This window comes from Pipra filicauda, unplaced genomic scaffold, assembly GCF_003945595.2.
Source record: "Pipra filicauda isolate LSUMZ 115617 unplaced genomic scaffold, ASM394559v2 scaffold80_size11013439_pilon, whole genome shotgun sequence".
NCBI lineage: Eukaryota > Metazoa > Chordata > Aves > Passeriformes > Pipridae > Pipra > Pipra filicauda.
The window spans coordinates 606,622-632,938 of NW_024104987.1; the positions used below are offsets into that span (position 1 = coordinate 606,622).

General features: G+C 58.1%; 2 protein-coding genes across 10 annotated transcripts in view; one reads left to right on the forward strand and one right to left on the reverse strand.

Annotated features, from left to right (window-relative positions):
* Nucleotides 1-26,317, reverse strand: part of RBFOX3 (RNA binding fox-1 homolog 3) — a 142,192-nt gene that overhangs the window by 57,258 nt on the left and 58,617 nt on the right. For 8 of the 9 annotated variants that reach the window (XM_027717000.2, XM_039390251.1, XM_027716991.2 and 5 more), the window contains exon 2: nt 19,873-19,988. The gene's annotated coding sequence lies outside the window, so the exon portion shown is untranslated. Of the gene's footprint in view, nt 1-19,872; nt 19,989-22,564; nt 22,658-26,317 lie in introns of those variants that run through there. The other variant, XM_039390252.1, reaches the window with a different exon arrangement.
* Nucleotides 1-26,317, forward strand: part of ENPP7 (ectonucleotide pyrophosphatase/phosphodiesterase 7) — a 115,441-nt gene that overhangs the window by 30,400 nt on the left and 58,724 nt on the right. The window lies entirely within an intron of this gene.

Genomic DNA, 26,317 nt, shown 5'->3' on the forward strand with positions numbered 1-26,317 from the left:
AGCCTCCAGCAACCCCCACCCAAACTGATTAAGAGGAAAATTCTTCCTGAGCCCAAGTCCAGGGGCATATTTACATCCAAGCCACTAATTCTGTCACATCATGCAAATACAAGGCAGTTCTACTTTCTCACCTGTCAGATCACTTCCTCCCTGGTATTACAGTGTGTCCAGACTCAACCACTAAAACACTTTCATCAAAGCTGAGCTCCACAGTGCTGACCTCACACAGCTACCACAAGACCCGTGGGCTGGGGGTGCCCCCAGCCCAGCTCCTGCCACATCACTTCCTTTCCCTTCCACCACCTTCCATGGCCGCTCCAACTGGCCACGGACCCCCCAGGCAGTGGGAAGGAGCAAATGCAAGTTCTCTCATCCTTGGGAAACCACTGACCTGCCTGCTCAGGACCTCTCCAAGGGCCACGGCCCAGCTTAGCTGGAACATCCATGGAGCCCAAATGAAACTGGGTAGCAAGGGAAGGGGATAACTTGGCAGCTGCTCACATTTAGTTTGCACCTTCTTTGCCAGTATGGAAGGAAACAAACGACCTGTGAAGGGAAGTGAGCACAGTGATTCATTACCCCCGATGTGTGATGATGGCTTAATTATTTTTCTAACTGGGGAGAGATGCTTTCTGACAGCAGGTGCAAATTAATTCTCCACTGTTTTTAGGAGTGATCGGCCCAGGACAAGTAGAAAACTGGAAAACCTAATTAAATCGGGAGCTAGGTGGAATAAGGGGAGCAGGGAGTTTGTTTGCATGGTGCTGATGGGTACTAACGATTGCTGGGAAAGGCACAGGGCTCTCAGCAGGAAACTGGGTCTGTCTCTGGAGCTCCTTGCACCGGGACAGGTTTTAATAGTTTTGGGCAGGAGATGCCACTGCACATGCTACTGACTGCTCAGGGATGGGGAAAACCAGGGCTGTTCCCAGGGAGAGGCACTAAAGGACAGGGAGGACCAGGGTTGTCCCACTCTGCAGGTGCTGAGCAGAGGAGATGTTTCACAGGCTGCCAGCCAAATGTGCAGCACTGGAGCTCCCCAAGTCCTTCCAGGCTTCACATCCCTCGAGGGCCACAGGACACCCAGTTACTGAGCCACCAGCACCCACTGGGCAGGGGAGCGAGCAAGAAGCCTGTCCCATTCCTGTGCAGCCAGGGCAGGGGCAGTTAACATCCCTGGAGGAGCAGTGCCCAGCCTCCCAGACACGAGAGGAGCCAACACGGCTCTTCCAGCCCTGGCACACGGTGCCACCACTGCCGGCTCCTGCACCGAGGTGTGGAAAATAACCAACACCTGAAGGGTTTTGCCACGGGGGGGAGCAGCCAGGGCTGATCCCAAGCTCCACAATGAGGGAAGAAAGAGTTTATGTTGAACGGTTGCCATGGAAACACCATTTATACTTTCCTGCAGCTCCAGAGCCGACTCTCCCAGTACAGCCACTGCTCAGCCCCACTGCCCAGGCCAGGCTCTCCATCACCCCCTCCCTCCAACTTCAGCCTCCAGGGGCTTGAGCCCCTCTCCAATGGCCTCAGGGTGCTGAGCCAGCAGTGGCACCACGGGGCTATTCCGCAGCTGCATCCCAGAACACCTCCAGGGATTTTAAAGGGAAGGAGCATCTGGATCCCAGCTCAGATGATACAAAGCTAAAAACAGGGGAGTGCAGCAGCATCAGGAGGTTAAATGGGTGTCCTGGTCTCCCTGTTAATCCTCTTGCTGCCTAAGGAGTTTGCTCCTGTGCACAGCTCTTGGCCCCACTCATCCCATCCCACACCTGGGGGTCCCTCCCACCGCCCCCCCGAGTCTGTCTGAGCCTGCTGGGCTGCTCTGCCAGTCACCCCCACCAACACACCCACAATGCTGGGAAAAAGAACCCTAATTGCTTCTTGTTTTTCTGCTTCTCCCATCATTAAATCCCTTCTTCATCCCTAATAGTTTGGGATTCTGTGAAGGTTAATATGTTTCAGGTTCCACACAAGTACAGCTAATTAACAAACAGTCCCCTCAATTCCCTTTAATGCTACACATGGAATGCAATCGCTGCAATTACCTGCTTCCCAAAGCCATTACAAACCACAGAAAATTAGCTGGAACAGGTGATAAAAACCTTCTTTTATTGGTTCATGAAAGTAGCCGATCTCCTGGCAGCAGCTTCCCACCACGCAGCTGGAAGGGGCCAGCACCCCCTGAGCAACCCGGCTGGATCCCAGTGAGCCCTAAAACACCATCAAGTTCAGGTTCACCTTCCCTTGGGCACTCAAGCCCAGACTCACCACCTCAGACCTTGGCACTAAGAGCCAACCATGTTCTTCTACTCATGAAAACGAGTCTGTAATTAAAGCAAAGCCTCCCCACCTGCTGGGGGAACCCAGGGGAGGGGGCAGAGCTCTAATCCTGAGGGACACCAGGACACCCTGATTCACAGGGTGAGAGTGGGGCCAAACCCAGTACTGGCCCAGGGTCCTCAGGGCTGGTGTGTTGTCACCATCCTGAAGGAGAGCTGGGCCACAATCCCTAGGGACACACACACAGAAATGGGCACAAGGAAAGGGGGAAAGTGTTCACATCCACTCCTGGAGGAAAAAGAGGAAGGGAACCCCCTAATCTGCCTCCTCATCCTCCCAGAGGAAGAGCATCCTCTGCAGACTCCAGGAGGGGTCACAGACAAACCCCTTCACTCTCCACCTGGGAGCTGGGCTATTCCCACAGGAATCGGAGCACTCGCTTCAAAACTCCTTCATGTCTGCTTTTGGGAGCCCCAGAGGGAGATACCCAGTGCCAGGGAATGCACTGAGCTCCCAGCAAATTGCTCCATTAGCCCTCGTTAAAAATCAGCACCTCTCAGACAAGGTTCAATTTCCAGCTCCTGGAAGAGCTCTCCAGTATCAGCCTCCCCTCTGCTCCATCACTCACATGCAGCAGTGATACCTGGGCTTGCTCCAGAGCCCACAGCCCTGAGGAAGACCCAGCTGCACCCCCAGCACCGAACAGGGCTGCTCCACAGCCTGCCAGGCAGGTAAAGGCAGCACAGGTGGAGCAGAGAGCACCGTCCTCCTCTCCCTAGCAGACACCCCTGTGCAGCAGGAGAACCAAGACCCGGGCTGTTCAGAGTGAACAGATCAGCTCAGCAGACACGAGGGACCCCCACACCCGGCACAGCCTTCCCAGGCACAGCCCAGGCATCCCCCCACTCCACGGGGGCTCGATTCCCAGCTCGCCCAGCACCAGCATGGCCACAGCTCTGCCAGGGGAGCCGTGCTGCTGGGCAAGCCCAGAGCCAGGCAGGTGCCCAGGACCAGCCGGCAGCATCACCATCCCGGCCCTGGAGGCAGCTGAACTGAGTGTCTCCGGCTGGGCTGTACCAGCTCCTGTGTCCCGCAGCCCCCGGAGCCGTGCACAGCAGGATACCAGCGGCCAGGGCACGATGCCCAGGCAGGTGCCCGGCTCCGGGGGTCCTGCTCATCACACCCCATCCCAGAAGCGCCAGCCAGCCTCTCCACAACCGCATCCTCTCTTCTCAGCACTCCTCCCCGAGTGCCAGAGCACCCTCCAGTGATGGGCTTCCCATGCAAGAGCTCCTTATAAATGTAAATTGGGAACAGCCTCTCAGCACAGGAGGAAAATCACTGTAAACAAAATCGCAGTTGCTGTGGAAACCATTAAAAATAGATTCCCCATGCTCCCCCTTTTGTGCCGGGTATTATACAGCTGGGTTCCTTCATTCCACATTATTATTACTTTTTAATTATGAATAATTTCCTCCCTTCTATAGGAAGATGGAGTAAAAAACAGAACTTTCCAAACAAGGGGCCTTTAGGATATGTTTCGATATGCAAATGAAGGCAAACATGCATTCGGTGGTGTTTATGCCACAGGGCAGAAATCTTTCTGCAATAACCCTTCTCGTGCCACGTTCCCCATTTCCTCCCCTTTCCCCCAGACAGGAAGGCCAGTGCCCACAACCCCATGGGCAGTTGGATCCAGAATGAAGGGGAAGGGCAGATGTGGGGTAACACCTCAGCCAGCTGGGCACGGTGCTGCCCTGCCAGCCCTGCTGTGCTGCTCAGAGCCACTGCCGTGTTCCCACAGCCCTCAGGCACCATGTGACAGAGCTGCTCTATGGCAGGAGCAGCTCTCCATGCCCAGAAACACTGAGGTCAGCACAACTTGTGCTGCCTCAGCCCTGGTGTGGAGCCCACAAGTGCTGGGGGAGCACTGGGAGCAGAGAGATGGGGACACGCTGCCCCATGGGACAGAGCACAACGAGTCCCCGTCTCACCAAGGAGTGACAGAAATCCCACTCAACACCCCTGCACTGTGGCACTGCCCTCTGACACAGGATTCATTCTCTGAGCAGAGGAAATATTCAGAATTATTTGGAAAACGATGGTACCTGGGAAGATGGTCCCATTCCAGAGTCTGACTCAGTGGCTATTTGCAGCCCTTGTCCACGGGAGAGGATGCTCCTGCCCCGGGCACACAGTTGGCCACCAGCGCCCTGCCGGGTGCCAGCTGTGGCCCTGGCAGCAGCAGCAGGGCACAGGCAGCTCCTGCCCACGTCCCCCAGCACGCCCGGGCCAGGTTGGCCCCAGCCCAGGGCCAGAGCCTCCTGTCCACACAAACCTCCTGCTGCCACCGAGGAGCAGATGGACGAGCCTGGGAACCCTCCAGCACACGCTGAGCCCGTGTCCTGACAACGTGCTGCCCACGGCTGGGGTCAGACCCCCGCCAGCCCCAGGGACGCTGCCCCACCCAAAGCACCCAGGGCTGTGGGACAGACAAAACCATCCATCCACGGTGACCCAGCCCAAGATCCAGAGCTGCACGAGCCAACACTGGTGTGTCACGGACACCCCCATCTCATTTCATTCCCCCGAAGGTGTGCGGGTCTCTGATCTGAGAGCAGCATGACTTGCTTTGACTTTTGGAAAGTTTCTGCTGCCCCATCACACAGTGTGGGTAAATAACACTGAGCAGCACGGTCTGGCCAAAGGTACTACAGCATGGGCACAAAAAATAGGCTGGAAAACCCCAAACAGGCCTGGATTTGGAGTTCAGATTTTCACAGTTAAGAAGAGAAAGTTTTCACTGGTTTCCTGCAGATACCAAATGGGGACAGGGCCAGAATGGAGCTGAGGGGAAAGGGTAGAGGTCTGACTTGAAGGCAACTTTAGCACCTTGCCACCTCCTTCTAAAAATCCTCAGGGAAAACAAGAGCCTTTCTCCACAGAGACAAGCTCTCCTAATTCCCATTTTAAGTGCTTTAGTGCTCCATGTCTCCTGTGTAACCCAAATTTCAACCTATCCCCAAGTACTGACACTGAATATTACAGCCCAGGGCTGGAAGGGCACTTAGACCCAGCAACAGCCGCCCTGGGACACGGGCTAAAGGCTCCAATCCCGTGTTCATCCCATTCAGTGCCTCCCTCCCAGACAGATATCCGGGTTTGATCCAGAGATGTCAAGCAACAGAGAATCCCCCACAGGCTTAAGCTGTTCCAGTGGTTAATTACCTTCCCTGATAAAAATATGCCCTTCGTTTCCAGTCAGAATTTGTCTTGCTGAAGCTTTCAGAGCCTGGATCTTGTTATGTCTTTTCCCTGCTAAATTAGAGCGCTCTGTACCCATAGATATCTCTTGATCACAGCCTAAAACAACCCACGTCGCAAAGCCACCTCTTAAACTTCTCTTGGATGAAAAGTTCAACCTACTTAGGCTCTGTCTCCCACAGCAGAGCAGATTTTCCAGCCCATGAACCATTTCTGTAGCACTTTCCTGCACATTTCCCCTGCCACCAGTGTTTTTCCAGCACAGACCCCAAGCACGGTCCCAGCATCCCAGTGCCACTCCCACGACACATGCTCCCTTTGTCACCCCCCAGCCTTTCACCCCAACTATTAGTGGGGTACAGCCATAGTCACCCTAAAGCAGAAGGGGGACATTCAGCATCCTGCCCTGGTGCAGGGGGTGACAGCCATGCAGAGTGGCTGGCTGCCCCCACTCCCCTCCAAGCAGCATGGTCCCCAAACCTCTGTGACTGCCAGCAAGCTGCACCCGGGCCAAGGGACAGCTGACACCATTGTCACCCCAGCACTGCTTCCTCCTGGCTCAGCAGGTCCAAGTCACGGGTTTGTCACCACCACTCCAGGCAAGGACATGGCTCCTCAGAGAGCAAAGATCCAAGTGCCTTAAAACTCCCCTGGGAGTTTGTCTTAGGGAGGGGTAGGCAGCAACCAGAACTGGGGAGACCCAGGGCAGGTAGTCTATTGAGCACCCTAAACCCAGAGGCATCTGGTGTCCCCCACAGTGATGCCACCCCAGAAGGTCACTGAGCAGTGCCCAGGCTCCTCTCCCCACCCCTCCAGGGAGCTCCATGGCACCCAAGCCCCCCCAGGCACACTGGGATGGGCCCCTTGCCATGGGGCTGCAGCTGGGAACAGGCAGGATAGCAGGATACCAGGGCAGAACCCTCACCACGGAGCCCTGCACCCCAGGAATGGCCCAGCACCAGCTGCACACGGGATCAGTGTCTGCAAATGCACACGAGTTCAACAAACCCAGGCAGCCCCCGGGACCGACACAGAGAGAAGATAAACCGGCAGATCCCCGGGAATACTCACAGGCTGCCTGGCTCTCTCCCGTCAGTACACCCATCCAGTCAGCACAAACATCCAGTCAGACCAGTCAGCAGAGCGAGGGAGGGAAGATCTGCACCGGGGTAATGTCCAGAAACCCCCAAAATCCTCCCCAGCTCCAGACCAGCAGCAGCCTCCCTCCCTGCTGGCACAGGGGGCCAGGGAGCAGCCCGGGGAGCCCCAGCTCTGTGTGCTCCCCGCCAGGCAAGGTCCTGCTCCAGCCACGACTGCATCCGTATTTAATTCACAGCAATTACACTCACATTCTGCAAGACAAATACATTTTACAAGCCCTCAGTTAAATGTGGATAATTACGTCTGCCTGCACCAGGGGACCGCCCTGCCCAGGCTCAGGAGGAAGAATCACATCCCGATTCCACTAATGCTGTAAATTAGCAAGGAGCATCCCAATGGCAGCAGAGTAATTACCAGCTCCCACATCCCCCCTTCCTGTGGGCTGCTGCTCCCGCACTCCCCCCACTCTGCCTCGTCCTCCCGCGCAGCACGGGTGTTCCCAGGCATATGCTGCTGTTAATGGGGCTTCTGTCACTTCAGCTGCTGGCAGAGATTATTTTATCTTGGGAACCCTCTCCCAGTGCCAGAGCCCAGGCTTTCAGCTCTAAATCATCCACAGGGGAACTCACAGGTGCAGGGGAACACAAGATGGAAGCATCAACTTTTTGGTTGCGCTTTGTGCCACAAAGGCTGCATTGGCAGCAGGACAGAGTTGGGAGTGGGTTACATACAGGACCAGTCCTGGCAGAGCCCAGGGAATGCACCCAAGTCCAGCAGGCACAGAGCAGCACTGAGAAACAGAGAGGAAGAGGGGACAAAACCATCCAGAAGGGCAGAGAAGAACATCTGGTCCACAACAAGCACTAGGGCTGATGGAGGAGCCTCAAGGCCAGGGACAAGCTCCAACCTTGCCAGGACACCCAACAGCAAACACCAGCTACACCACATGGTCTGCAAAAGGATGTTACACCTGAGCTCTGTTTAAGTCAGGTAAACTGAGGCAGGCAGCAGCAAAGGAAAAACAAAGAAGCCATTCAGAGACCAAAACAAGCACAAAATTCCCTCCACGACCCTACTAACCTGTTCCATCTCCTCTCCGTGCTGCTGCACTCACAGGATGAAAGCAGAGCTGCAGAGTCCCCACTGGCAAACACCCTGCACCCTCCTCGAGGGGCTTTTATAGGGCACAAGTGCTGCCCCCGCCCTCCCCAAGCCCTCGTTACTTCAACTGCCTGCAGATGTGCCTGACGAGGGAGAAAGCCTTGGGCAGAGAATGAGGTAGCACCAGCACCTGTCAGCACTGCCAGGGACCCTTCTGGGATCCCAAGCCCCTCTGAAGGTGGCAAATAATGGAGCCAAGGGATGTGCAGGGACCCAGCTGGGCTTGGCATTACCTCAAGCTGTGTTGCAGGGAGTCCCTGCTCCTCTCCCCACCTGCAGTTGCCACAGTAGAATAAAGATAAATAACAACACCAGAGTGAAATTACCTCATTTTTCACATCAATGTGTCAAAGCCAACCTGTACAATCCAGCCCTGTGCGGTCCTGCAGTGCCACCACCTTCCCACACTGGGCACAACCATCTCCCACCATTTCTCAGCCCCTCCAAACCTCAGAAGGTCCCAGATCAAGCTCTTCTCCTGGTGCACAGCTCTGTGACCCCTCAGGAGCTCCAAAACCAGGACCCAGGGGGACAGATGCAGTGTCCCTCGCCTGGCTCCCCAGCATGTCAGACCCACTCAGTGGGGCATCTGCTGAGACACTTCAGACCCGTGTGTGAGCAGGGCTCAGGCTGGGGGGACTGGGGGACACAGCACTCCATTAAAATAATTGGTTTAACATGGATAGAAGAGGAGAGCAGCAAGAACAAGGTGAGGGCTGCACACATCTCCAGCCCAGAATCTGCAGGGGAGATGAGACCTGAGGCCACAGCAAGGGCAGACTGCAACCTGGATTTACCCCGCATGGCATGTGCATCCTCCACCTGTGCCACGTTACTGCTGGCAGCCCGTGCCCAGCCTCTGCTGTGGGAACGGAGCTGGGAGTGTTCCTGCTCTGGGCAGGATGGCCATGCACAGGGCAGGCAGCACCAGCAGCTCCCGGTCACGCTCCACCCCAGCCCCAGAGCACCGTGGGCTCTGCACGGCACTGCCATCGTGTGCCAGAGCATCACTGACCCTCCCACCCTGCTCACACCCCGAGGAGAGGGGACACTGCTCCGTGGCTGGCATGGCAGGCACGAGCAGACGGAGGCTCAGCACGGCTCCTGCCAGGGAAAGCTCATGCACTTTACCACTGCTGAGCAGCTTCTGTGTTCCTGAAATATCCTCTTCCCCTGGGCAACTTCATATGCGAGGCTTGGGACTTGCCGGAGCATTAAACTGACATCTAGGTCACGGTAAGGAATTGCTCAACGCCTCCAGGAAAAAGGGTTTTCCTTCCACATCCCAGCGCCTCCTTCACCAGCTCAGGAGCAAGCACTTAACAGGGGTGACCACTTCTAGCCAAGAATGAAGGAGGCTGTGGGGGTGGAAAAGGGATTAAAACAATTTCTGAGACCTGGTCTAGAGATAAGCTGCCTTTTCTGGAGTCCTTTCAGCTCTTCACGGTTCCTGGAGCAGCACCTCTGCAGGAAAAGACACTGGCACGATTTAAAACCCAGGGAGCCTGGCTGGACACAGGCCAAGGCCGGCAAACAGAGTCTCACCATGTTTGGCCGGGCAGATGCCGTGCCCGAGAACCACGGGTGATCCATCGTGGCTGGTGACACCCATGACCTTGGTGGCAAAGAGCACCCCCGGCCAAGTGAGCCCAAGCCCTGCCTGCAACTCCTGGAGGCTCCACAGCAGCCCCTGAGTGCCTGGGGAGGGGCACGGAGGAGGGATGCATCCCGCTCCAGTGGCATGGACCACGCAGTCCATGGCACAGCCAAGGGAGCCCGCAGTGGCCACGGTCCCTGTGTTTGTCAGGAGGGAGCACCCAGCCACCAGCAGCCTCATGGCACGGTCTGACCCCCCGGACCCCCCTCGTGGACCTGCAGCCTCCGTGGTGGCCACACCACAGCCTGAAAGCCAATTAAACAAATGGTGCTTGCTGGGAAGGACAGCTGGGGGACTGGAGAGCCCTGGGGTGGCCGCTGCTGCCCTCAACCCCTGTGGCACTGAGTGGTGCTGGATCCTGCACCCCAGCTGACACAGTGGCCTCCCCGTCAGGGAGACAAAGTGTAACCGCTCAAGCACATCATTGATTTTTAATAAAAGCAGGTAATGCTCTGGGAATCCAGCACTCAGCCCCACCAGCTCTCCCCTGGTGGCCCCAGCTGCCCCAGCTGCAGCTCGCTCCCCCGATGGCTCTGCCCCAGAGCTGGGACCCCAGGGTCACTCTGGGACCCTCACACTGAACACTGGCAGCAGCACCAGCACTGGGAAATGGGCAGACATGGGACACCCAGGCTGTGGGATGGACAGGGGACAGACCAGGAGGGGTGTGTCCCAGAGGGATCTGTGGGACAGAGGGCTGGCCCTGCTCTCCGGGGAAAGCTCGGGAGGTGCCTGTCCCTCTCCCTGGCATGTCACAATGATGGAGTGCCAGATGCAGGCACTGTAATGGTTTCATCAACTTAGCTACTTTTTACGAGAAATTTGTTGCAATCCTTTCCCTCTCCCCAGCTGCTGTCACCTTAACAGATGCCAGACCTGAAAGAATAATAATCTTGGCAGGAACCCTTGAACCAGAGTGAGCAGCATCCCAGGGGGAGAGCAAGAGTGGGCAGAAAATTCATTTTTGCAGGAGCTCAGGTCCACTCAGAGCTGCCCCAGCCGGATGCTGCTAGGCTGGGAGAGTCGCTCGTGCCCTCCTCTTCCTTCCTTGGGGAAACCTGCTCTGTGCAGATCTGCTGCCATGCTGGTCAAACTCTGGAGAGGAGCCACTCAGCCCCAGCCCATCCATACTGCTTCCATCCAGCCTCCATCCAGCTGCACAGTGGCACAGGCGGGTGGGCAGCGGGGACAGCACAGTGCCCTCTGCCACTCCCGGTATGCAGGCTCCAGGGACACCCGGATCGAGCCAGGGATCTGATCCCCGTGCCAAGCCCCTGGGCATTGGCAGCAGCTGGAGCAGGTGGAGCCAGTGGGATGGGCAGCAGAGGCATCTGGGGTGGCTTCCCCTGCACTCGGCAAAGCCCCGGGAGCTGATCTGGGGATTCCCAAGGCTGCGAGTGCCAGACCTGCCCTCGTGCTGCCTTCTCCTGCGAGGAGCTGCTGCTCTGCGATGAGTCATCGCTGGAAGACGAATTCTATTTAAAGGACTTTATTCGCAGAAAATTGAGTTTTAATAACAGAGCATCAAACGAGCAGAAAATACCAAACTTCCAAGTGGAGCGAAGTTTCCGTATGTTAATTTATACAGCACAGTCACCGCTTGGAGGAATAAAAACCATGCAGAGAGCTCCTCTCCCTGACAGTGCAGCAAAGGGAGCCCTGTCCTGCTCCCCAGAGCATTTCCCGGCCACAGAGAACAGGGATGGGGTCAGGGATGGGGACAGCCAGCCCGGCTGTGACCGCTGCCGTTGGCACGGCTGTGAGCAGGGCTCTGGCTCTGCCCTGCGCCGCTGCCACGCTCCCAGGAGCCTTCGGGCTCTGTTTCGCTGCCGGTGGGAGGGCGGGAGGAGACAGCGTGGAGCTTGCTTTAAAAATAGATCAAACCCTCTGCTACGAAGCCATTTTATTAGAGCAGCACAAGCTGTCGGGCTGGTGACACCTCTGTGAGCACCCGGGGAAGTTTTCCCAGATGAATTTGAAAAGCAAGTGAGGGAAAGAACAACAAAGACGAAGCGGGCTTGTTTTCCAACCAGAAAAAAAAGCATGGGGGAGAAGCCTGTCTGCATTCAAGCCCCCTGCCCCATCCCCAGCCCACATCCCTGTCCCCAGCCAACACACACCTCCCAGGCACTACCAGCTGCCCTGGGGCCAGTGCTGCGGCTCTCACACGAGGGTGAGGCTTTGGCTCAGCCTGAATCTACCCAATGGCTCCTCTGCACAATGTGGTGACTCCTGTGCCATGCACTGTGCCCAGCTCTGGGCAGGGCCAGCATCTCTTGTGAGGGGCAGAGGGAAGTGCCTCGGGTCTCCTGGAGCTGCAGCAGAGCTGTGGCCGAGCTCACCATCCCTCTGAGGCTGCCCAGGATGGGGATCCTGGGGCTCAGCAAGGCTGGGGTTTCAGCTCAAACCCAGCTCAGTCTCCCTGAGCTGGAGCTGCCAAGTGCCAAGGACAGGATTTGTCCCTGCAGCGCTCAGCAGCCATCCCAGGATCCCAGTATTGCCTCTGTGTGCACCATGACTGACTCACATTTTTAAAAGGAAAATTGGGAAGAGGAACACGTGGGAGGTCTCCCGCAAGCAGGAAAGCACTTTCCATCTAATTCACCTCTTGTCATTCAATCACCACCTCTCTGGCTTCCACAGCTGGGCAGAAGCTGAGTGCTGGGAAATCCACAGTGGGAGAGGGGCACACTTGGTCCTGCCGTGAGCCGGGTCCTGTCCTGGGCGTTGCATCAGAAAACTCCCACCCACAAGGAGCTGGTTCCCTCTGCAGCAGCTCACGGAGCAGCTGGCACAGTGCCAGGGTCCTTCCAGAGCAATGTTAGCAATCCTGTGAGTTCAAACCAGAGGAACAAGGAAACCTCCATCCCAGAAACCCCCCAGAACTGGCCCAACACATTGTATCAAGCTGTGATGGGCCACAGCACTGGGAAGCACAGGACAGAGACAGGAGGAGTTGGGGTAGGGAGAGACCCCCCCCCAGAAACCCCATCATGCAGAACAGGAGCTCAGTGAAAACCAAGGTGGAAATATATGACAAACAGGTAAGATCTGCCCATACCTAATGCAGCTCATGCAACATGTGATTTGGGAATGCAAGGGGCTGTGCTGGCAGCAGCATCCCAGTGGGATGGGGGCTGGGGGCAGGAGGAGGGGTCAGCCCAGAGGGGGTTGGCAGACATTGAGACCAGAGCTAGCAAGCAGCACCAAGTCCAAACCACTGAACACCAGGACCACGTGGGAGCATCTGCTCCAACCTGGGAACCACATGGAGACACTTCTTGGTGCATTACTCAGCCATGGGCTGACTCTGAGTCACCACTCCGGCATCTGGGAAGAGAGTGAGTGTGAGCGTGCGAGTGTGAGTGTGCTCCAGGCTGCCTGGCACTGGGAGCTCCAGGGAAAGGTCTGTGCTTGGCTTGGATCTGTGCCGTGGGATGACCCTGTCTGGGAAGGTCAAGCTGGAGGAGCAGGGAGAGCTGCCAGGGGATGGGGAGCTGCTGTAGGAGCCAACAGAAGGACAGGACAGAGGAGCTGGTCCGTGCCCAGCCAAGACTTCTCTATAAATACACAAGGAATGGGCACTGGGAGGAGCTGGTCAGGGTAAAGGATGATGTTGGCACAAGAATAAATGGGTATAAAAGGCTCAGATAAAGGGAGGCAGGAGAAAACAGGGAAGGACAGGCACCACATGAGGAAAGGGGATGCTGTGAGATTGCCTGGACAGTGGGATAAGGCTCGGGGCTCTAGGCCTCTTCCCAAAACACACCTTTAAACACCACACAGATGTTTCACTGCTTCCAACCCGGAACTGAAAAGTGATGCCCAAAGCAGAGCAGCCCTTGTCCCCATGAGCAGCGACCACCCGCTGCAGGGAGCAGGCAGAGGACAGGGGGTTGGCCCATGGACACCTGCTGGCCACTACACTGGAGCCTCTTCCCACTGCATCCCTAGAAAATCAAGTGCTGCTGCTCCCTGCTCTGTCCAGACTGCTTCCCTAACTCTGTGCAGCAATCCAGGCTGCTGATCAGATGGAAAGTCTCCATCCCATAATAAACAGAGTGTACTATTTATAAACCTGAAAACGTCTTTATTATTATTATTTTCCCCCAGAAAAAAAAACCATAATAAACCCCCCCTGTACACTGCTGTTAAACACACCCCAGCACGGCCCCGCAGGTCCGCGGTGCTGGTGCCGCTTCCCCAGGCAGTGCCCAGCGGAACAGATGGCAGCGTGGGCGTTAGGTACCAGCCTCCTGGCAATCCGAACATCTGTTACCGTTAGAAAATGCTAATTGCCATCAATCAGGACAGCACCTACCCACATTTACATGCAAGCACAAAAAAATTACGTCTAAATTTCTCCGAGTGCAACACTTGCTGCATGTTAAGTAACCGGAGCTGCTCGGATGCTGCGCGGCAGCCTGGCACCGGCACGGCGGGTGATGCGCCACAGCTGAGCGCCCAGCAGTGCCCGGCCCCCCGGCAGTACCCGTGGCACAAGGGGCAGAGCCCCCTGGGGCTCATCCCACCCTGCCCCATCCCCGAGGAAGAACTCCTGCCCAGGAGCGCTGCCACCAGCGCGGGGCAGCCTGGGAGGACAGTGCCCTGTCACCATCCCTCCGCAGCGGCTGCAGGGCACCCGCATCCTGCCCTCTGCACAACACTCCCGCCTCACCAGGACATGCCAGACACAGCGGGAGCCCTTTGCCCCCAACTTGCTCCCTCTGATGACTCCAGAGCAATCTGGGGTCCTACACCCTGTCCTGCTGCGCTCAGAGACCCCCATACCCTCCGCTGCTCCCCTTGTCCTGCCACACATCACATCCCAGCTTGGAGCAGCCCCCAGGAAGGGGACAACATCCCACCCCACAGAAATTCATCACAGACCACCGGCTGGGAACTGCCTGGCCCCAGCTGGTCTTGTGGTCCATGCAACGGAAACGAGACCCTCTCCATCCCCAGAGAGCACAGAACAGACAGGAACACAACCAACCCCACCGTGGTTCATCGGATCACGTCACAGGGCACCGGCCCCGAAGTGAGATGGCAACGATGACAACTCCTGTTCAGAAAAAGCAAAGGCACAAATCCTGGACAGCAAACTCGGACACAAAGTTGAGGCAGAGAAGAATGAAAACAAGAAACCTGGAGCACGGTGATCCCCGAGCCACAGCCCCCTCCGCAGCTGTCCCACGGGATGCTCCGACAGCCGGAGCCAGAGTGCGGCCGCTCCTCACCCCTCGGCTGCCGGGCCCCCGCCTCCCTCACAGCGAGGAGCTGCGCCTGAATGCAAATGATGCTCCCAGAGAGTGCCAAGAGCTCCTTGTTCCTTCCCCAATTTAGGACACCTCTTGGTGCTGCAGCCCTCAGGAGCTGGCAGGAGGCTGCAAGGGTGCCAGAGGAGATGAGCCTGCCCAGGGTGACTGTTCGACGGCAAAGCTGCACGTTGCAGTGCCCTCTTCCCCTTGCTTGGATCTGTTCCCTCAGGACCACAGTCCTGGATCGCAGCTCCAAGAGAAACTTCACATGGCAAAAGACTTTCTACCTGCTGCCCTCATGGACACGACCTGGACCTCTAGTGTGTCCCCACACACCATGGCAATGGCAGGAGAGCTCTCCTCACACTTGGCCCCGCTGTGCTGACTGCAGGCACTGCTGCCTTGGCTCCCAGAGAAAACTCAGGCCTTTCCCAAAGAAGAGCACAAGGAGAGAGGAGGAGTGATCGTGATCCCACTGCTGAAGCGAAGAGCCAGGGGCACAGGCTGGAGGAGCTGTTGGAGGCTCAGAATAACCTCACTGGACACACCACACTCTTCCCACAGCAAAGGGGAGCCAGGGATTGTGGTGCACATTGAACTTCCCTGCAGCCATCACCTCAGGGCTGTCGGGCTCTGGCTCCATCCCCTGGCTTACCCCACATTCCTCCCAGCCCTGGCTCCCTGACAGGCTCCCGCCAGCGCGAGCAGGTTGCGGCACCGCTGCCGCTTCCCGCGGCTCCCACCGTTACTCAGCAGCCGAGGGAACCGCTCAGAGCTGCAAGGTCACTCAAAAACACCATCTGTCCAAGCACCACTCCTCGCCTTGGGGAGAGCAGCAGAGAAAATATTCCAGTGTGCTGAAGGCCATTGTCCCCCTCTCTGCTGCCCCGCTGCGTGTCAGCACCTCGCGGTGCTCACTCGGCCTTGGCTCAGCGAGGGGGAAACCACAGCATCAGTGTCTGGGGGAATGCCCCAAAGGCTGGGGCAGCCCCCCACTCCCTCCACACCATGAGGGCACCCGAGGCTCCAGGAGTCGATGGGGAACCCTCTGAGTGCTTGTCACAGGGTGATGCGTTTGGTGTTGAGGAGAGACCGCCTGTGCTGGCCAGAGCCACTGCCAGCTCCCTGACCCCTGGCTGGCAGCCTCTCCAGTGCCATGGAGGGGGGGCAGTGGGGGTGCAGTCCTTGGAGCAATAGTGGGGGTGCAGCTTACCTTGCATGGGGGCAACAAGCCACAGGAGCACCCCAACACTCCCAGAAATTGCCAGCTCCAGGTCCCCTCTCCCAGCACTGCCTGGGGACTATTTCTGGCGAGCTGAAGTCACTTGCACTTGGGCTCTGAAGTCACATTCGTCTCTGCTTGTGCTACTTCTCCTGCACCTCAAAGTGTCACAACACGGCGCTATCTCTGTCAAGGTGGTTGGCCCCTCGTGCCGTGCCCCAGATGCTCCAGGACAGCACAGCACAGCACAGGCTGCCAGCGCCGGCTGGGTGCACCGAGGGACTCGCACCCGGCCCCAACAGTAAATACATGTTTCATTTGAGCTCATTTACAAACCCAACCCTGTGGAGCACGCCCAGGGCTTGGTGGAACATCCCTCTACTCAGGGCAGGGGCAGTGCCTGGCTGTGCCCCTCATCCGTGGGCATCCCAGCAGCTCCTTCCCACACTCGCCAACCCCCCATGGCTCCATCCCACCTCTGCGTGGCCCCCAGCTGTGGTGCTGATGGCAGAGGTGGGCACTGCCCCCAGGGCTGCCCCGCAGTGGGTTCCCTGCACCCCAGTGGCCCTGGGACCCTTAGCCAGGCTGGCCCCGTGGCCCCGCAGTGAGTCCTGCTGTGCACAAGATCCCTTCCATATGGGAGCAGCCAGCAGAACTGCCAGCTCCCAGCTCCAGTACTTGCCTCTACATCTGGAAACTCTTCTCACCCTTAATTGTTCCTAATGCCTTAACACGCAGAGTGACTAATAAGACACTAATTGGGCAGCGTTAGCAGTGAGCAGAGCAGGAGCACGCTGGCAGTGCCCTCCATGCTGAGCCACCCGCTCCCAGCACGGCACTGCCAGTGCCATAAATCCCCACAAACCCCAGTGCCTTTCCCTGCTCGGCCTTCTGGGTGCAGTGGGAAACCCGCCCCAGCAGCAGGGAGCACGAAATGCCACCAAATGCCACCTCTTTTAGCTCCATCTCATGGTCCCTGTGCCCCAGGAGCCAGTGGAGGGAGGGCACGAGGCCCCCCCACCCAGCAGGGATGGTCCACACACTGTCACCCCTTGAGCAGAAAGGCACCAGGTGCCCAACACCCCATCGCTCCCCATCGCTGGCAGTGCTTGGGGCTGCTGAGTCCTCATGCCACTGTGCTGCCTCTGGTCACATATGGGCACTGCCATGATGGGCTTGTGCTTGGCACTGCCCACAATGAGCCCAGGCGAGAAGACAAGTGATGAGCAGCAGCGGGAACGCACCTGCTCCCGGTGATTTACGGCGGCTGGGGAGCCGGGGCAGGAAACGGCTGCACTGGGGACCCTCCCGTGCCTCAGAGAGACAGGGGTGACAGCCCCCACTGCTGGGGCTGCCTGCTCTCCCTGGGAGCTCCCACGGGGCTGCCAGCCCTGCCTGCACATCCGCTGGCAGCGCCACGCTCGCCAGAGCCACTCGACAGTGGGAAAGAGGCACAAATCTTGTTACACACTGGCTAAGCCTCCCTGGGCATGTTTTCTATAAATCTCCTGGAATTTATTATATGATAACTAGCCTGGAAAAGCTAAATTAAATCCACAGCCAAGAAACTGACTTTCAAGTGTGACCTAATTTAGTTGCTGGAAGGGGAGGGATGGAGTGGGGATCCCGGTGCCAGTCGTTCCCGGGATGACCTCCCGGTGCAGCCGCACACCCCCGTCCTCCTCCTCACCGTGACTTTGGGGACGGAGCTGTGCAGCCTTTCATGTCTGAGCGGATCTCACACTCCCACTCTCTAGAACAAAAGCGCCTCAAGGGCTCCCCTGTCAGATGTTTTCCATTGCTCATCTCCAAGTCTTCCTTGAAGGAGCGCTCTCCTCCCGGGGGGTGCTCTGGCAGGTTTGGGAATGATGGGGAGAGTCGCTGCAGGGGCTCTGCATTGGCATGTTCCTCCCTGCTCTGGGCTGCTCCTCACCAGCCCAGTGAGCACGAGCTTGCCACCAGCACCCACACAGTCCATGGCCAGCAGCCACACACAGAGGCCAGCGAGGGGGACGGCTCATGGGAGAGAGGGGAAAAGCAGCAGGGAGAAAACCTGGATGGGGAAGAGACTTGGTGGCCTGAGCTCGAGTGAGCCCAGAGCAGGTCCTGGCAGCAATGGCTGCACCAGCCCCACAGATGAGGCACATCCCCCAGGACGGGCACATTCCTCCCAACGCAGGAGCAAAACGTGCATCGTGGTTGGGGTGACAGCCCCCCAGTAAACAGCACAGCCCCAGCCCCAAGAGCCAGACATGCCCCAGTACAGTGCAAAGTCCCGGGAGGAACTCCCAGCACTCCCGCTTCAGCCAGGACGCTCACGATGGGCAGCTCCTGCACACCACGGAGCTGTGGGGCTGGGTAGGACCGTGCACACCCTCACCCCAAACCTACCCGACCATGGGGCTGCTGGCTCTGGGCAGGAGCAGGTGGCAGGATGCAGGAGCATGGTGCGGGTGGCGCGGGCAGGGCCCACAGCGAGGGCAACGTGGGCAGAGTGGCACCGTGGTGCTCTGGCAGACCCGGGGGTGGGCTCAGGGCTGGCACGCGGGCGCGTGCTGTTGTTCTGGAACGGAGTGCACTGGCAGAGCTGCATGTGGGAAGCTTGCATAATAGTGCCAGCCCACACTACGCCTGCTCCTTCCCAGCATGATCAGCCCCTTGCTTTCATGAGCAATAACATCCACCCAAAGTTTTCTAAAAGACAAAAAAAAGAGCTTCAAGGTGATGCACAGAGCTCAGCTGCCTTTGCTGCCTCTGAACTGATGAATGCAGCTGGGGAATCCATCTGCACAGCCTCTCTAATCCTGGCTCGGGACGACCTGTGCCCCAGAGTGGAGCCTCAAACTCTCACTCCCATTTCATGATTCCCGAGCAGGCACTTGGGGCTGGGGCACAGTAGAGGAGCCGGTGTGCGGCGAGCGGCACTGCAAGGGGGGCACACACAACCCCCCCTCACTGGAGCCAGACAGTGATGCACAGCTCCACAGGCACTCCCACCTGCCCGGGCACTCCCCTCGCCTATGCAAGGGGGAGAAGAGCCCTCAGCTCTAGAGGGTCCCCCCAGCACTCCCCTTGGCTCATGCCAGGGGGAGAAGAGCAGTCCCAGCTCTGGGGGTCCCCTCAGTGCAGCAGTCGGTGGGGAGGGCACTGGAAGACACATGCAGTGGCAGAACAACCCCAAGCAGAGCCCAGTCCCTGGTCATCGCAGCTCCACAGCGCTGCTGCAGCCCCCCTGAGCGCCTGCCGTGCCCCTGGGGACTCGCAGCGCTGGGAAGAAATGGGGAAGATGCCTCATCTGGAGGAGAGAATCCTACTGCCTTTGAGAAGTTTAAATTTTAACTCCTCCTCAAGCTGGTGTGAGCTCCCAGTGCGGGCTGGTGTCAGCGCGAGGGGGGTTCCAGTCCCTGTAACGTGAACTGACGGGGACGGGTTCAGCCCAGAGCACGCGGAGCCGCGCACGCAGCCCCGAGGGGGGTTTGCAGCACGGTCGGTGCCAGAAGCCGGTTCTCGGCGGGTCCAGCCAGGCTGCGACGTGCAGGGCTGTGCGTGCATTGTGGTCACACGCTCCCCTGCCCGTGCTGGGGGACCACCCAGGTCCCACACGCTCTGGGACCTCCATGCTCCTGCAGTGAGCAGGAGGGAGATGGCTGGGACTGATCCCTAGGCAGGACCAGACCCCTTCACCTCACGTCCCATGAGGACCAAAGCAGGCATGCCTTCTCCTTGTGATGCTCCCCTTTTCCAGGTCATCGCACGAGAGTCTGGACCCACAGGATCTGTACCCAGTGCCGGTGCAAAGCACCTGGTGGGCTGATTGTGGGCTGTTGCCCCAGGCACAGCCGTGGGAAGCAGCAGCTTCATCCTCAACAGAAAAATACCTCCATGCCCTCCCCTACATGGACTGCTGGGTGGGAACAACGTACCTGAAGACCAAGAGCAGGTGCCTCAGGCGCAGTGGCAGGCAGGAGCTCACACTTGTGTTCGCCCCTTGGAGCCGTCAGGAAGAGCCGTTGGGGTCTCACAGCAGCAGCTTCTCAGCCTGAAAGAGAGAGGGAGAGGCTCCAGTCCCGTCCCTGTGTAGGCACCACCACTAATAACGGAGGAGGACGTGGCAGAGCTCGGCGCCTCAGAACACCACGGCTCCAGGGACTAACACGCTTGGCCCACTCCTTCAAACAGCACAATTATCTCATGGCTGGGGGGCAGCTCTGGAGCAGCCCCTTACATGTGCAGAGGCAGGACCCTGCCCACTGGTAAAGCCCCCCAGGAGGGGGAAGCATGGCCCTGGAGAATGGGGTTTGGTCGCACAGGGCGCACGGGAAGTCCCCAGCTCAGGATCCCCAGCCGGACACATCCCGGTCTCTGCACTGATGCAGGATGCTGAGGCTGGTCCTGCCTCTCCAGAAGCACCAGCCCTAGCCTCAGATGAGCACCTGGGATGGAGACAAGGAAAGGCAAATACTTCCTAAGGGAAAAAAACACCTGTTCCCCCAAAGGCTCCCCGGAGGCTGCCCACAGCCCCACATGTACTTTTCTCCAACCCAGGTTGAAGAGGAAACAATTTAACAGCTTGTCCCCTATTTTAATGGGACTTTTTCCCTGTTCCCCTGGGCAGCCCATCCTTCCCAGCACAGAGTGGAGACGTCCCCCCTGCACTTCAGCCAGGCAGCCCCCCTGCCCGCCGTGAGTTATGACGCCTGCACCGTGCAGCGGGATGGGCTCGGAGCACCGGGAGCTGAGATTTATCCCCTCAGCAGAACAGGGGCAGAGGCCGGGAGATAAGTCACAGCAGAGCTGCGGGAGCGGCGCTCAAGGTCCTCCAAGGTTGGCTCATTAAAAACCGAGGAGAAGACGAAGGAAAAATCTGCCCGCAGTGGTGTGGCTGCAAATCCCCCCCCTGCTGCCAAACCAGCATGGCCAAGAGGGAGGTGGGAAGGGAGTCAGGACCCCCAGGCCATCTCTGCAGCAATCTCCAGCGCAGCCTACTGGCTTGGACCCCGTGAAGCCACCAGTGTCCCCCAAACACCATCCCAGCACATCCCAATAACCACAGCAGCACAGGGCCCGGACAAGGATATGCTTCCCAGCAGCGCAGGAGCAGAGAGCCAGTAAGGAGACAAGGGCAACCCACAGAGCTGTTCAGATGCTGGCCCCAGGACCAGCTGGAGCTGCACACACTGGGACTGGCACCAGCAGTCACCCAGCATGCCAAGCCCACTGCTCGGAGTGGGCACCATCCCCACGACAGGCACCATAACCAGTTTGGGGACAGACCAAAGAAAATCCATAGAGATGCAGTGAACATCACAGGCACTCCCCAGCCTCCCCAAACTTACTGGAATTCCCCTCCTGTCTCATTAGTCCTGCTCATTAGGGTCTGCTCCTGATCAGCAGGCAGAGCTAGAGCTCAGTGCAGTATCATGCTCACCAGCCCCTCCATCCCAACCCCTTTAATGCTGGTCTGTCACAGCCAGCCCCCTAAGGCCCTCCTGGTGTCCCCAGCTCCCCTGTTGGTTGTCCCCTAATATCCCCTTGGCTGTCCCCTCCAGCAGACACTGCCACCAGCCTCTCTTCCCTCTGCCCTGGGCAGTTTGTGTGTGACCAGGAAGCACAGCTGAGCCAGGGGTTCAGTGGGGACTCACACTGTGGGGTTTGCCCAAGACTGAACCACCCATGCACGTGCAGTGAGCGCAGGACATGATAAACACTGGGAAAATCCAACAGCACCTCATGATAAACACTGGGAAAATCCAACAGCACCTCTGAAACAAGCTGAGCACAGCAGGATTTTTTCAGCACCTTCTATTTTCAAAAGCAAACCCACGTGTGTGCTGGGGATGGGGATGGCGTGTTCCCCACTGGTGTCGGGGGCCCAGCAGCATCCCTCACCTGCCAACAGCATCCCTCACCATTGGCAGCATCCCTGCAGCACCCCCCTGCAGGGAAAGCGATCCAGCCCCAGGAGGGATGGGAAAGTAGATTGCAGATCCCTATGGTGCATCTCCCCCAGGAGCCACCGGGCTTTTACTACACACTAAACAACAGCGATTAGATCGACAAGCCAACCCCTGGAAGGCTGAGCGGTTTTATCAAAGCCAGCAGCACCCCAGGGAGGAGATGGAGAGATGATGCAGCTGCCCGCAGCATCTGCAATCCTAAGGCCAGCCCGGCGGCTGCTGCAGGGGGGGCAGGACCAGGGCTGTACCTGCCCATTTTCGGGAGGCTGAGCCCCTGCCACTGCCCCTGCACTCCCATGAGGACGCTGGTCCCTGGTCCCAGCCCAGCACACTCTGCCAGACCCCACCATGGCAACAGGGTGGCACAGAAATGCCCCTCAGCAGGGCAGGGCTGGGGCTGCAGTGGGGGCCTGGGGGGCCCACAGTGGTTTTCCCTGGATTGCAGAGGAGGGGGGAGAGGAATTTTCTTTCAGCAGCAAACTCACTGAAGCAGCACTTGGCGCCTGTGCAGCCTGAGATACAGCTCCTGCTCCAGCTCAACCAGGAGCTATTTCCCACTTATCTCTGCCGTGGCTGATATCTGTGCAGCAGAACACGGCACTTGGTAATAGGATTTTGATGCTAAACAGAAGATGTTTTTTCCCTGGGTCTCACTTACGTCACACCTGGAGGTATCCATGGCCATGGAGGTGACACAGAGGAAGGCTAAAGAGTTTCAACTCTTGCGCTGAGGGAGCAGCTTCTCCTTTAGCTGCAAAACAGCAGAATTTCAGTGATCTAATATTAGCTGCCCACGTCGTGCCCCCATCCCAGCACAGCCGGGGGAAGAGGAGGGAGGAGAGCATGGCCCCGCTACTGCAGCCCAGCTGATCCCCCTGGGGATGTGCCTGCACCCCACGGGCATCATCCACTCCCCGTGGGCATCACCCGCTCCCAGTGCTTCCCCAGCCCTGGGCACTGCTGTCAACTGCATCCCGTGCCACAGGGACCACCCACACATCACAGCAGCAGCGGCATGAAGCCAGGCTTGGGTGGTGCAGCCGCGCTCACAGCTGCCTCGGGGAAAGGGGAGGAAGGCTTGTCACCTCCCTGCCACCCTCCTCCCTATCTGAGTGAAAGGAAGGTCCCACGCACCCCTGGCTGCTGAAGACTGGGAAAGTCTCTGCCTGCCACAGACAAAACTGAAGCGATGGGAACCACCCCCGCTGGGCGCAGGTGACACCTCACCCGTGGGAACGCTGCCGGCGCGGCATCAGGGCTGTCACTGCTCCACGGCACAAACTGGGTGACAAAGGGCACCGGCAGAAAAGCCACAGGCTGGTGGTGGTGGGAGAGTCTGGCCAAGGCCAAGGTCAGCGTGTCGGGCCGGACTCCAGCACGCTTGGCCAGGCTGACCACAGCCCTGCCAAGAGGTGCTCACGGGGCACACAGTGACTGTGGGGGGCACGCTGACCACGGGGTGCACGGTGCTCGTGGGGTCCCACACTGACCATGGAGTGCACACTGACCACAGGGTCCCACACTGACCATGGAGTGCACACTGACCACAGGGTCCCACACTGACCATGGAGTGCACACTGACCACAGGGTCCCACACCACCACAGCGAGCAGCTCCAGCCCCGGCAGCGACGGTGCCCAGGGAAGCAGGTGCCCAGGGAAGCAGGTGCCCAGGCCAGCCCCGCTCCAGCTGACCCGAGGAGCACCCCAGCACCGTGGGGAGGGAAGCACAGCATGTGCAGGCAAGCACAGCACTGGCACGGCCATGCCACCACCGACCCCATCCCACAGGGACTGTGCGTTGGGCAGCATATGCCCCAGAGCCAGGGCAAGACGGGCAGCCCCTGCAGTAGGGACAGGGGTGCCAGTAGCCAGGCCAGCCCCTACTGTGGGGACAGGGATGCCAGGGGCCAGGCCAGCCCCCACTGTGGGGACAGGGATGCCAGGAGACGGTCGCAGTCTGTTTTCCTGCACAAGTGCATTAAGCATTCCACACAGCACTTTTGCTGTAAATCACTTCCTATTCAGGCTCACTGCTGAGGGTCTCTGAAGGTCGATTTTCCATGGTTATGACAACAAAAACTAAAATTGGGTCAAACCTGAAAGGTATTATCTTCCTCCAAGCTGCTAAATGCACAATAGTAATGAGGTTGGTTAAGCAGTTCACCCCCAGCCCGCATTATTTGCTCTGAAGATGTATTAACCAGTTAAATGAGCGTGATAAGGCGGCTCTGCTCGTTCCTCCCACCAGCCGCACGGAAGATCTGAGGTTCTGGGTCTCTGCATCCTGGCTAATAACCGGGACCGCAGCCCCGACGACAAAGGCGGCCGCGCCACAGCGCTCCGGGCCAGGCTGTGCCCGGCCTGACCCGCGGGAACACAAAGGCAACTTTAAAGGCATCCAGCGGCTCAGAGCCATTGGTAAAAATAATTATCCTTCCTCCTCCCCTTTCTCTTTCTTCTTCTTAATGCTCTCCCCCATCCAACCTCCTGATGAAAGAAGGAACCCGCCAGCCGCCCCAGCAGAGGCGGTTCAGCAGCATCCCTGCGCCAGGATGGGGGATTATCCCTGGCAAACACATGCAGATGACCCGGCTGTCACTGCTGGGCATGGGACCAGGGGGGAAAAACCCACCTAACCACCTTGTAAGCATTGGAGGTCACCTCACAATGGTACCCAGAAGATGCTGCGTGCCCAGGGCAGAGCTCTCCGTACAGACCTGCTGTAGGGGGTGTGGGGCTAAGGCTGCCTAGGGCACCCACCTCGGGAATCCCCACCCCAGCTGGGCTGTGGGGCTGGTTGTGGGACACAAAAAAACCATTTGTTTTTACAGGATTTCTGCTGTTCTTCCTAAAACAAACACCCATTAATTTAAATATAACTGATGTAAACAAGCACGACCCTAAAATCCATGTGCAGCTGTATGGAACGGGGGAGAGGGAAGGAGGGAGGGGAAACACTTTAATTAATCCCTAAAATGAATGAGATGGGAAAACTTAAACTGCAGGGAAAGCATCTGGTGCTGCTGCAGGAAGGGGCTGCCCAGGATGTGGGTCGTGCTCTGCTGTGTGACACTGCTGGAGCTGCCACACCAGCCATCTCAGGGCACCAGCCCACGGGTGGAAGAGTCACACCACATCCACAGCACCCAGGGAGGGGAGACCACAGTGGTGCCAGTCCCACGTGCCACAGCCCCAAAGCCCTGAGCTAGACACATCTGACTGGCTCTCCCCTCGTGAGCTGCTGCAGGTCCCTGGCTCCATCCCCAGCACAGGGAGGAGGGGCAGGATCCCACAGGCAGCCTGTCCCCATGGGGGACAGCTTCCAAGGGAAGTGGCAGGAGGCTTCACCTCCCAAAGGAGGGACCCTGCCACTAGCCAGTGAGCACATGGAGGAAGAATGGAGAGAGCCTTGATGTGTCTCTCCCAGTGATCCAGCTGGGGCTTTGCCAGGAGGAAGTAGCTGCATGGAGAAATGCCAGCACTTTCTAGCACAGAAGGATGGATGAAGGTATCCTGAGGTGGGACCTGTGTTGGCAGAAGCTCTGGGATCAGCACTATGGCCTTCAGGAGCCACCTCCTGTGTGACCAAAATATGGCTGTGAACAGTACCTGAGGACCAAGCCAGAGAGAGACTACAGATCAGATCCAAGGAGCAATAAGACGGGAAGAAAAGAGCTGGTGGGGGTCAACCAGAGGCAACAGCGGATCCACACAGTGTAAGGGGACAGCAGTGGACCCACAATGGGCTCTTCCTGACTATTCCAGGCCGCCCTGCCAGCAACTGCTGCTCTGGGCAGTTCCCTGGGAGCAGCTATTTGAAATGCAAAGAAAGTTGGATGAACTGGAAAGACAAATTTGGTGCTTCTGCTTCTCCCAAGCATAGATGGGATCCCTTGGGAGAACGGAGCAGAAAGATGAAGCCTAACATGAAACATCATGTCTGGAGCTCGCAGCAGGGGCTGCTCAGGGCACCGCAGCACACAGCGAGTGGGGACGTGCAGTGACACATCTCGTGCCAGGGGTCATGGCAGAGGATGGACAGTACCAAAGGGCCAAAATGCTACCACACAGAGGATCCAAGAGGCAAGAGAGAGGAGACCTGTCCTGCCTGGCAGCAAGCCCTCGTCTCTGCCCAGTTCTGCAGACCCCCAGCTCCCACACTGATGGCTGGCACCACATTGTGCCCTGGCATGGCAGGGAAAGGCCAAAACTAGCACAGCCACACAAGGTTCCTGCTGTCATTCCTGATTTTGGCAGCCTGCCCGCACCCCTGCCCTGTCCCTCCCTGCACACACACAGTGGGCTCTCAAGGCTCCAGCCACACCCACACTCTATCCTCCTCCAGGCCAGCAAGTTCCTGAGGGACTGTCCTTCATCCCAAATCTGGAGAACAAATAAACACAATGTGGC